This window comes from Pseudophryne corroboree, unplaced genomic scaffold (assembly GCF_028390025.1).
Source record: "Pseudophryne corroboree isolate aPseCor3 unplaced genomic scaffold, aPseCor3.hap2 scaffold_664, whole genome shotgun sequence".
NCBI classification, from domain to species: Eukaryota; Metazoa; Chordata; class Amphibia; order Anura; family Myobatrachidae; genus Pseudophryne; species Pseudophryne corroboree.
The window spans coordinates 326,827-339,919 of record NW_026970251.1 but is presented as its reverse complement, the minus strand read 5'-3'; positions in this window follow the sequence as shown (position 1 = coordinate 339,919).

The following is a 13,093-nucleotide window of genomic DNA, read 5'->3' as shown; positions in this document are numbered from 1 at the left end:
GGCACTGCAGTGTCACGCAGGATGTCCCTTCCAAAAAACCCTCCCCAAACAGCACATGACGCAAAGAAAAAAAGAGGCGCAATGAGGTAGCTGACTGTGTGAGTAAGATTAGCGACCCTAGTGGCCGACACAAACACCGGGCACATCTAGGAGTGGCACTGCAGTGTCACGCAGGATGTCCCTTCCAAAAAACCCTCCCCAAACAGCACATGACGCAAAGAAAAAAAGAGGCGCAATGAGGTAGCTGTGTGAGTAAGATTAGCGACCCTAGTGGCCGACACAAACACCGGGCACATCTAGGAGTGGCACTGCAGTGTCACGCAGGATGTCCCTTCCAAAAAACCCTCCCCAAACAGCACATGACGCAAAGAAAAAAAGAGGCGCAATGAGGTAGCTGTGTGAGTAAGATTAGCGACCCTAGTGGCCGACACAAACACCGGGCCCATCTAGGAGTGGCACTGCAGTGTCACGCAGGATGTCCCTTCCAAAAAAACCTCCCCAATCAGCACATGATGCAAAGAAAAAGAAAAGAAAAAAGAGGTGCAAGATGGAATTATCCTTGGGCCCTCCCACCCACCCTTATGTTGTATAAACAAAACAGGACATGCACACTTTAACCAACCCATCATTTCAGTGACAGGGTCTGCCACACGACTGTGACTGATATGACGGGTTGGTTTGGACCCCCCCAAAAAAAGAAGCAATTAATCTCTCCTTGCACAAACTGGCTCTACAGAGGCAAGATGTCCACCTCATCTTCACCCTCCGATATATCACCGTGTACATCCCCCTCCTCACAGATTATCAATTCGTCCCCACTGGAATCCACCATCTCAGCTCCCTGTGTACTTTGTGGAGGCAATTGCTGCTGGTCAATGTCTCCGCGGAGGAATTGATTATAATTCATTTTAATGAACATCATCTTCTCCACATTTTCTGGATGTAACCTCGTACGCCGATTGCTGACAAGGTGAGCGGCGGCACTAAACACTCTTTCGGAGTACACACTTGTGGGAGGGCAACTTAGGTAGAATAAAGCCAGTTTGTGCAAGGGCCTCCAAATTGCCTCTTTTTCCTGCCAGTATAAGTACGGACTGTGTGACGTGCCTACTTGGATGCGGTCACTCATATAATCCTCCACCATTCTATCAATGTTGAGAGAATCATATGCAGTGACAGTAGACGACATGTCCGTAATCGTTGTCAGGTCCTTCAGTCCGGACCAGATGTCAGCATCAGCAGTCGCTCCAGACTGCCCTGCATCACCGCCAGCGGGTGGGCTCGGAATTCTGAGCCTTTTCCTCGCACCCCCAGTTGCGGGAGAATGTGAAGGAGGAGATGTTGACAGGTCGCGTTCCGCTTGACTTGACAATTTTGTCACCAGCAGGTCTTTCAACCCCAGCAGACCTGTGTCTGCCGGAAAGAGAGATCCAAGGTAGGCTTTAAATCTAGGATCGAGCACGGTGGCCAAAATGTAGTGCTCTGATTTCAACAGATTGACCACCCGTGAATCCTTGTTAAGCGAATTAAGGGCTGCATCCACAAGTCCCACATGCCTAGCGGAATCGCTCCGTGTTAGCTCCTTCGTCAATGCCTCCAGCTTCTTCTGCAAAAGCCTGATGAGGGGAATGACCTGACTCAGGCTGGCAGTGTCTGAACTGACTTCACGTGTGGCAAGTTCAAAGGGCATCAGAACCTTGCACAACGTTGAAATCATTCTCCACTGCACTTGAGACAGGTGCATTCCATCTCCTATATCGTGCTCAATTGTATAGGCTTGAATGGCCTTTTGCTGCTCCTCCAACCTCTGAAGCATATAGAGGGTTGAATTCCACCTCGTTACCACTTCTTGCTTCAGATGATGGCAGGGCAGGTTCAGTAGTTTTTGGTGGTGCTCCAGTCTTCTGTACGTGGTGCCTGTACGCCGAAAGTGTCCCGCAATTTTTCTGGCCACCGACAGCATCTCTTGCACGCCCCTGTCGTTTTTTAAAAAATTCTGCACCACCAAATTCAAGGTATGTGCAAAACATGGGACGTGCTGGAATTTGCCCATATTTAATGCACACACAATATTGCTGGCGTTGTCCGATGCCACAAATCCACAGGAGAGTCCAATTGGGGTAAGCCATTCCGCGATGATCTTCCTCAGTTGCCGTAAGAGGTTTTCAGCTGTGTGCGTATTCTGGAAAGCGGTGATACAAAGCGTAGCCTGCCTAGGAAAGAGTTGGCGTTTGCGAGATGCTGCTACTGGTGCCGCCGCTGCTGTTCTTGCGGCGGGAGTCCATACATCTACCCAGTGGGCTGTCACAGTCATATAGTCCTGACCCTGCCCTGCTCCACTTGTCCACATGTCCGTGGTTAAGTGGACATTGGGTACAACTGCATTTTTTAGGACACTGGTGAGTCTTTTTCTGACGTCCGTGTACATTCTCGGTATCGCCTGCCTAGAGAAGTGGAACCTAGATGGTATTTGGTAACGGGGGCACACTGCCTCAATAAATTGTCTAGTTCCCTGTGAACTAACGGCGGATACCGGACGCACGTCTAACACCAACATAGTTGTCAAGGACTCAGTTATCCGCTTTGCAGTAGGATGACTGCTGTGATATTTCATCTTCCTCGCAAAGGACTGTTGAACAGTCAATTGCTTACTGGAAGTAGTACAAGTGGGCTTACGACTTCCCCTCTGGGATGACCATCGACTCCCAGCGGCAACAACAGCAGCGCCAGCAGCAGTAGGCGTTACACGCAAGGATGCATCGGAGGAATCCCAGGCAGGAGAGGACTCGTCAGACTTGCCAGTGACATGGCCTGCAGGACTATTGGCATTCCTGGGGAAGGAGGAAATTGACACTGAGGGAGTTGGTGGGGTGGTTTGCGTGAGCTTGGTTACAAGAGGAAGGGATTTACTGGTCAGTGGACTGCTTCCGCTGTCACCCAAAGTTTTTGAACTTGTCACTGACTTATTATGAATGCGCTGCAGGTGACGTATAAGGGAGGATGTTCCGAGGTGGTTAACGTCCTTACCCCTACTTATTACAGCTTGACAAAGGGAACACACGGCTTGACACCTGTTGTCCGCATTTCTGGTGAAATACCTCCACACCGAAGAGCTGATTTTTTTGGTATTTTCACCTGGCATGTCAACGGCCATATTCCTCCCACGGACAACAGGTGTCTCCCCGGGTGCCTGACTTAAACAAACCACCTCACCATCAGAATCCTCCTGGTCAATTTCCTCCCCAGCGCCAGCAACACCCATATCCTCCTCATCCTGGTGTACTTCAACACTGACATCTTCAATCTGACTATCAGGAACTGGACTGCGGGTGCTCCTTCCAGCACTTGCAGGGGGCATGCAAATGGTGGAAGGCGCATGCTCTTCACGTCCAGTGTTGGGAAGGTCAGGCATCGCAACCGACACAATTGGACTCTCCTTGTGGATTTGGGATTTCAAAGAACGCACAGTTCTTTGCGGTGCTTTTGCCAGCTTGAGTCTTTTCAGTTTTCTAGCGAGAGGCTGAGTGCTTCCATCCTCATGTGAAGCTGAACCACTAGCCATGAACATAGGCCAGGGCCTCAGCCGTTCCTTGCCACTCCGTGTGGTAAATGGCATATTGGCAAGTTTACGCTTCTCCTCCGACAATTTTATTTTAGGTTTTGGAGTCCTTTTTTTTCTGATATTTGGTGTTTTGGATTTGACATGCTCTGTACTATGACATTGGGCATCGGCCTTGGCAGACGACGTTGCTGGCATTTCATCGTCTCGGCCATGACTAGTGGCAGCAGCTTCAGCACGAGGTGGAAGTGGATCTTGATCTTTCCCTAATTTTGGAACCTCAACTTTTTTGTTCTCCATATTTTATAGGCAGAACTAAAAGGCACCTCAGGTAAACAATGGAGATGGATGGATTGGATACTAGTATACAATTATGGACGGACTGCCACGGTTAGGTGGTATAAAAAAACCACGGTTAGGTGGTATATAATACAATTATGGATGGACGGACTGCCTGCCGAGTGCCGACACAGAGGTAGCCACAGCCGTGAACTACCGCACTGTACACTGGTTGATAAAGAGATAGTAGTATACTCGTAACAACTAGTATGACGACGGTATAAAGAATGAAAAAAAAACCACGGTTAGGTGGTATATATTATAATACAATTATGGTTGGACGGACTGCCTGCCGAGTGCCGACACAGAGGTAGCCACAGCCGTGAACTACCGCACTGTACACTGGTTGATAAAGAGATAGTAGTATACTCGTAACAACTAGTATGACGACGGTATAAAGAATGAAAAAAAAAACACGGTTAGGTGGTATATATTATAATACAATTATGGTTGGACGGACTGCCTGCCGAGTGCCGACACAGAGGTAGCCACAGCCGTGAACTACCGCACTGTACACTGGTTGATAAAGAGATAGTAGTATACTCGTAACAACTAGTATGACGACGGTATAAAGAATGAAAAAAAAAACACGGTTAGGTGGTATATATTATAATACAATTATGGATGGACGGACTGCCTGCCGAGTGCCGACACAGAGGTAGCCACAGCCGTGAACTACCACACTGTACACTGGTTGATAAAGAGATAGTAGTATACTCGTAACAACTAGTGTGACGACGGTATAAAGAATGAAAAAAAAAACACGGTTAGGTGGTATATATTATAATACAATTATGGTTGGACGGACTGCCTGCCGAGTGCCGACACAGAGGTAGCCACAGCCGTGAACTACCGCACTGTACACTGGTTGATAAAGAGATAGTAGTATACTCGTAACAACTAGTATGACGACGGTATAAAGAATGAAAAAAAAACCACGGATAGGTGGTATATAATACAATTATGGTTGGACGGACTGCCTGCCGAGTGCCGACACAGAGGTAGCCACAACCGTGAACTACCGCACTGTACACTGGTTGATAAAGAGATAGTAGTATACTCGTAACAACTAGTATGACGACGGTATAAAGAATGAAAAAAAAACCCACGGTTAGGTGGTATATATTATAATACAATTATGGTTGGACGGACTGCCTGCCGAGTGCCGACACAGAGGTAGCCACAGCCGTGAACTACCGCACTGTACACTGGTTGATAAAGAGATAGTAGTATACTCGTAACAACTAGTATGACGACGGTATAAAGAATGAAAAAAAAACCACGGTTAGGTGGTATATATTATAATACAATTATGGATGGACGGACTGCCTGCCGAGTGCCGACACAGAGGTAGCCACAGCCGTGAACTACCGCACTGTACACTGGTTGATAAAGAGATAGTAGTATACTCGTAACAACTAGTATGACGACGGTATAAAGAATGAAAAAAAAACCACGGTTAGGTGGTATATATTATAATACAATTATGGTTGGACGGACTGCCTGCCGAGTGCCGACACAGAGGTAGCCACAGCCGTGAACTACCGCACTGTACACTGGTTGATAAAGAGATAGTAGTATACTCGTAACAACTAGTATGACGACGGTATAAAGAATGAAAAAAAAACCACGGTTAGGTGGTATATATTATAATACAATTATGGATGGACGGACTGCCTGCCGAGTGCCGACACAGCCGTGAACTACCGCACTGTACTGTGTCTGCTGCTAATATAGACTGGTTGATAAAGAGATAGTATACAATACTACTAATATACTGGTGGTCAGGCACTGGTCACCACTAGTCACACTGGCAGTGGCACTCCTGCAGCAAAAGTGTGCACTGTTTAATTTTAATATAATATTATTTATCATGTACTCCTGGCTCCTGCTATAACAACCTGCAGTGCTCCCCAGTCTCCCCCACAATTATAAGCTTTATATACAATACATTGATGTGCAGCACACTGGGCTGAGCAGTGCACACAGACTGAGTCACTGTGTGACTGTGTATCGTTTTTTTCAGGCAGAGAACGGATATATTAAATAAAACAAACAACTGCACTGTCTCTGGTGGTCACTGGTCACTGTGGTCGTCAGTCACTAAACTCTGTCTGCACTCTCTTCTAATCTACAGTATCACAGCAATCTCTCTCTCTCTCTCTCTTCTAAATCTAATCTAAATGGAGAGGACGCCAGCCACGTCCTCTCCCTATCAATCTCAATGCACGTGTGAAAATAGCGGCGACGCGCGGCTCCTTATATAGAATCCGAGTCTCGCGATAGAATCCGAGCCTCGCGAGAATCCGACAGCGTCATGATGACGTTCGGGCGCGCTCGGGTTAACCGAGCAAGGCGGGAAGATCCGAGTCGCTCGGACCCGTGAAAAAAAAAGTGAAGTTCGTGCGGGTTCGGATTCAAAGAAACCGAACCCGCTCATCTCTACCAAAACCATGAAATCTCCGTCCTCCGGACTGGAGATCACTGCCCTGAGAAATTCCATCTTGAAATTGAATTTCTTTAGGAAGAAATTGAGGGATTTCAGATTTAAGATTGGTCTGACTGAGCCGTCCGGCTTCGGGACCACGAAGAGGCTTGAATAAAAACCTTCTGTCACGATCCGGGTATCTGGACACCATTTCTTACCCATCAGATGCCTCCTAAGGCTGGCTCAGCGCTCCAGGACCGGATCCCATCTGTTATCCTAATGTTCACATTCCTGCATCCTCTCCTGTCTCTCTGAGACGCTGTCACAGTAACGCCTTATTACATCTGGCATGGCGTCTCCCGCGGCCTCCGCCGCCGTCCCTGAGCTTCTGCATGCAGAGTGTCAGAGTGGCGATTACGTCAGCCGCGGTCTCCGCTGTGTCCGCGTGGTTGGATGTGCACTTGTCAGCCGGGCGTCTCCTGTCTCCAGTGGCCGGCGCCGCCATTACTGTTTTCATTACCACATGGATTACAAACCAAACTTCCCTCCAAGTGTCTGCATGGGCGCAGCCATCTTGGACTCTGTCAGCTGATCATTTCCTCCAATCTGTTGTCAGTATTGTTAATCTGCATAATTGCCTAGCCAATCCCTTCCTTGCTGCAGGTATAAATACACTGTGCCTGAGCAAGGAAGGCGTCAGTGCTTTGGTTGTCAAACCTAGTTCCTGTTTGTCTCTCTCCTGTGATTGTCTTCCAGGTTCCAGCTCCTGTCTCAAGACTTCCACCATAGAGACCCGCACCAGCATTCCACCTGCGGTGTAGCCTGACTCTCTGATCCATTGTGGATTCATCTGTTTCCAGCTTCAACATTACCTGCTTCCAGCTCAGCTTCCAGCAGAGTACAGCTTCTCTTAAAGGGCCGGTGTCCTTTCTACACTTTACCACTCTCCACCGGTATTATTATTTCTCCGCTCTCAAACTCTACATTTTACTCATATTGCATCGCTCTCAAGCTTCATTTATTATTTAACTGGTTCCAGCCAGTATCCACTCCGTGTTAACAACAGTCTGGTTCCAGCCAGTATCCACAGCAGCTGTTTTATCTTCAGCAACCCAGCTTTTCCTGGAACACCAGCTGGTACTATCCTGGGTTATCTCCATTGCTACAGTCGGGCCTGGTAAGGACTTTCCATCTAGAAGATTATAAGAACTATCTCACACTACCAGTGCCCTGTGGCTCCTGCCACCCTGTAGTACCCAGGAACTGTATTTATTCTTTGCTGACTTTTATGTTTTCTTTTACTGCTGCTGTGTTGCGGAGTTGTCATAATAAACATCATTGACTTTTATCCAAGTTGTCGTGGTCACGCCTTCGGGCAGTTATTATTCATGTTACTTACATGTCCAGGGGTCTGATACAACCTCCCGGGTTCCGGTACATCTCAGCCCCTACAACTGAGGCTGCCTCCCGTCAGCTCAGGCCCTCAGTTGTGACACCTTCTCCCTGCTGACTAAGGCCAATTTGAACAATCGGTGAGGGGGAACGTCTTGAAACCCCAGTTTGTACCCTTGGGACACTATTTGTAAAACCCACGAGTCCAGGTCCGAATGAATCCAGAACTGACTGAAGAGTTTTAGACGTGCCCCCACTGGTGTGGGCTCCTGCAAGAAAGCCCCAGTGTCATGCAGTGGATTTGGCAGAAGCAGAGGACAATCTCTGGTCCTGCGATCTTGAAGAGGCTACAGACCTCTTCCTTTTCCTTCCTCTACCTGCAAAGAAAGGGGAATCTTAACTTCTTGCATATCTATTGGGCCAAAATGACTGCGGTAGATAATGATGCGTCTTCATCCGTTGAGAGGGAACATAGGGCAAGAAGGTTGACTTACCATTGAAATGAGGATGCATCTTGCTGCCTTTCCAATGAAGCAAGTTTAATTTAGTAATAGGTGAAAAACCATCCCTACAAAGGTGTTAATCAGAGACTTGGCTTTGTGGACACTTTTCAGAGAACAAATTTGTTAGCATAAAAATAAAGCCAGAAAATGAAGAGCTGTTTAATCACGCAATTTGATTTTTTTGCCAGCATATTTCTTTTTCTCTGCAACCCACTGCTAAATTGTGCTTCCTAGATGTTTTTATAAAATCACTGAATCAAATCTAACTCTGATTACATCAGAGAAGGCCAGGTACCCTACACCATAACAGGGGGTATGAAATTTGACTTGTCTACTTAAAGATCACCAAAATCTGATAACAAGGTCAATTACATCCCTGGGTGGGATTGAACCACCAACCTTTTGGTTAATAGCCGTACACACTAATTGATTGAGACACTTTGCAAAAGTCCATACTGACAAAGGCTAATAAGCATTCATCTAAAACGTTTCCTAGAAAAACTTAAAAAAGTCAATAATCTGGAGAGTTTTTGTAAGATGTTTCTTCTATCAACCAACGAAGAAACACATTGGTACTTTCCCATGATGATTGAGTGCTTCAGGATCTCTTGCACTTACATGTGCAGCAGAGTACAGCAATGGAAGCATGCTGGGCCCATAACCCAGAGGTAGGCAGATTGAAACTATCCTCTGCTATATGCATTTTTTTGTTTGTTAATTAAAGTAATCCAAAACAGTGGTGCACCCAGGGGGGGTTTTAAATGCATGAGTATTATTAATGACTGTCTAGCGTCCTCTGCAGCCTGCTGTCTTCCTGGTGGCACTTGCAAGTGCAATAAAAGTTTACTTTTTTTTAATTATAGTACATATATATCCATGTGCCTACATATATACACATGTATATACATACGTATGTACGTACGTACGTACGTACGTACGTACGTACATACATACATATAAACACACACACACACACACATATGATATATATATATATACATGTGTATATATATGTGTACTGTATGTGTGTGTATATATATATATATATATATATGTATGCATGTTTAATATGCTATGTATATGTGTATATGGATTCACTATGATCTCCCGGCCTCCCGGCGACCAGCATACCGGTGCCGGGAGGCCGGCTTACCAACAGTGTGGCGAGCGCAAATGAGACCCTTGCGGGCTCGCTGCGCTCGCCATGCTACGTGCGCCACACTATTCTATTCTCCCTCCAGGGGGGTCGTGGACCCCCACGAGGTAGAATAAGTGTCGGTATGCCGGCGGTCAGGCTCCCGGCGCCGGTATGCTGGTCGCCGGGAGCCCGACCGCCGGCATACTGAAGACCACCCGTGTATATGTATATGTATGTGTGTGTGTATGTGTGTGTATATATATATATATATATATATATGTGTGTGTGTGTAGATATATGTGTATATATATATATATATATATATATATATATGTGTACATATATATATATATATATATATATATATATACACACACACAGACACACTAGTTTTACGGACCCAGCATATACTGGGTCACCTCAGTCCCCACCCCCGTGATTGGCTCCGCCCAGTTCTGGAAACCCCCCCCATGCAAATCCTGCGTTTGCCACTGCAAAACTGGGATTGATATTTTGGCTCTTTTATTTTTACTTAAAGTACAATAACTTTTACCATTTTAATTTGTTTTTATAGTATATTGACAGTATTGTTTTCTTTCAAAAATCCACTTAATTTTCTTTACCCTATTATTAAAATGGTAATTGACAAAAACAAACTACATTGTCACCAGAAGAGCAATACAAAATGTACAAGTGATATATTAAAATCATCTTTCCAGCTTGAATTTCAATGATGCATTGGGGCAACGATTTTGTGAGAAACATCTTCACCCTTAAATAAAGATTTTCTTAATTCCTTACCTGTGTGCTAATTAGATATCACCTTGTTTTCACATTAAACAGACTTCCACATGAGAAAGCAGCAAGGATGCAGTGGCGTTAATGTTTCCTGGTGTCAACCTGTATTATTTCAGTAGACATTGAAATGAGGATGCATCTTGCTGCCTTTCCAATGAAGCAAGTTTAATTTAGTAATAGGTGAAAAACCATCCTTACAAAGGTGTTAATCAGAGACTTGGCTTTGTGGACACATTTCAGAGAACAAATTTGTTAGCATAAAAATAAAGCCAGAAAATAAAGAGCTGTTTAATCACTCAATTGGATTTTTCTGCCAGCATATTTTTTTTCTCTGCAACCCACTGCTAAATTGTGCTTCCTAGCTGTTTTTATAAAATCACTGAATCAAATCTAACTCTGATTACATCAGAGAAGACCAGGTACCCTACACCATAACAGGGGGTTTGAAATTTTGACTTGTCTACTTAAAGATCACCAAAATCTGATAACAAGGTCAATTACGTACCTGGGTGGGATTGATCCACCAACCTTTTGGTTAATAGCCGTACACACTAACTGATTGCGCCACAGAGACACATTGCAAAAGTATATACTGACAAGGTCTAATAAGCATTCATCTAAAACGTTTCCTAGAAAAACTTTAAAAAGTCAATAATCTGGAGAGTTTTTGTAAGATGTTTCTTCCATCAACCAACGAATAAACACATTGGTACTTTCCCATGATGAGTGAGTGTTTCAGGATCTCTTGCACTTACATGTGCAGCAGAGTACAGCAATGGAAGCATGCTGGGCCCATAACCCAGAGGTAGGCAGATTGAAACTATCCTCTGCTATATGCTTTTTTTTTGTTAATTAAAGTAATCCAAAACTGGGATTGATATTTTGGCTCTTTTATTTTTACTTAAAGTACAATAACTTTTACCATTTTAATTTGTTTTAATAGTATATTGACAGTATTGATTTCTTTCAAAAATCCACTTAATTTTCTTTACCCTATTATTAAAATGGTAATTGACAAAAACAAACTACATTGTCACCAGAAGAGCAATACAAAATGTACAAGTGATATATTAAAATCATCTTTCCAGCTTGAATTTCAATGATGCATTGGGGCAATGATTTTGTGAGAAACATCTTCACCCTTAAATAAAGATTTTCTTAATTCCTTACCTGTGTGATAATTAGATATCACCTTGTTTTCGCATTAAACATACTTCCACATGAGAAAGCAGCAAGGATGCAGTGGCGTTAATGTTTCCTGGTGTCAACTTGTATTATTTCACGAGACATTGAAATGAGGATGCATCTTGCTGCCTTTCCAATGAAGCAAGTTTAATTTAGTAATAGGTGAAAAACCATCCCTACAAAGGTGTTAATCAGAGACTTGGCTTTGTGGACACTTTTCAGAGAACAAATTTGTTAGCATAAAAATAAAGCCAGAAAATGAAGAGCTGTTTAATCACTCAATTGGATTTTTCTGCCAGCATATTTTTTTTCTCTGCAAACCACTGCTAAATTGTGCTTCCTAGCTGTTTTTATAAAATCAATGAATCAAATCTAACTCTGATTACATCAGAGAAGGCCAGGTACCCTACACCATAACAGGGGGTTTGAAATTTTGACTTGTCTACTTAAAGATCACCAAAATCTGATAACAAGGTCAATTACATCCCTGGGTGGGATTGAATCACCAACCTTCTAGTTAATAACCGTACACACTAACTGATTGCGCCACAGAGACACTTTGCGAAAGTGCATACTGACAAACGCTAATAAGCATTCATCTAAAACGTTTCCTAGAAAAACTTTAAAAAGTCAATAATCTGGAGAGTTTTTGTAAGATGTTTCTTCCATCAACCAATGAAGAAACACATTGGTACTTTCCCATGATGAGTGAGTGCTTCAGGATCTCTTGCACTTACATGTGCAGCAGAGTACAGCAATGGAAGCATGCTGGGCTCATAACCCAGAGGTAGGCAGATTGTAACTATCCTCTGCTGTATGCTTTTTTTTTAATTAAAGTAATCCAAAACTGGGATTGATATTTTGGCTCTTTTATTTTTACTTAAAGTACAATAACTTTTACCATTTTAATTTGTTTTAATAGTATATTGACAGTATTGTTTTCTTTCAAAAATCCACTTAATTTTCTTTACCCTATTATTAAAATGGTAATTGACAAAAACAAACTACATTGTCACCAGAAGAGCAATACAAAATGTACAAGTGATATATTAAAATCATCTTTCCAGCTTGAATTTCAATGATGCATTGGGGCAACGATTTTGTGAGAAACATCTTCACCCTTAAATAAAGATTTTCTTAATTCCTTACCTGTGTGCTAATTATATATCACCTTGTTTTCACATTAAACAGACTTCCACATGAGAAAGCAGCAAGGATGCAGTGGCGTTAATGTTTCCTGGTGTCAACCTGTATTATTTCAGTAGACATTGAAATGAGGATGCATCTTGCTGCCTTTCCAATGAAGCAAGTTTAATTTAGTAATAGGTGAAAAACCATCCTTACAAAGGTGTTAATCAGAGACTTGGCTTTGTGGACACTTTTCAGAGAACAAATTTGTTAGCATAAAAATAAAGCCAGAAAATAAAGAGCTGTTTAATCACTCAATTGGATTTTTCTGCCAGCATATTTTTTTTCTCTGCAACCCACTGCTAAATTGTGCTTCCTAGCTGTTTTTATAAAATCACTGAATCAAATCTAACTCTGATTACATCAGAGAAGGCCAGGTACCCTACACAATAAGAGGGGGTTTGAAATTTTGACTTGTCTACTTAAATATCACCAAAATCTGATCACAAGGTCAATTAAGTCCCTGGGTGGGATTGAACCACCAACCTTTTGGTTAATAGCCGAACACACTAACCGATTGCGCCACAGAGACACTTTGCAAAAAGTACATACTGACAAAGGCT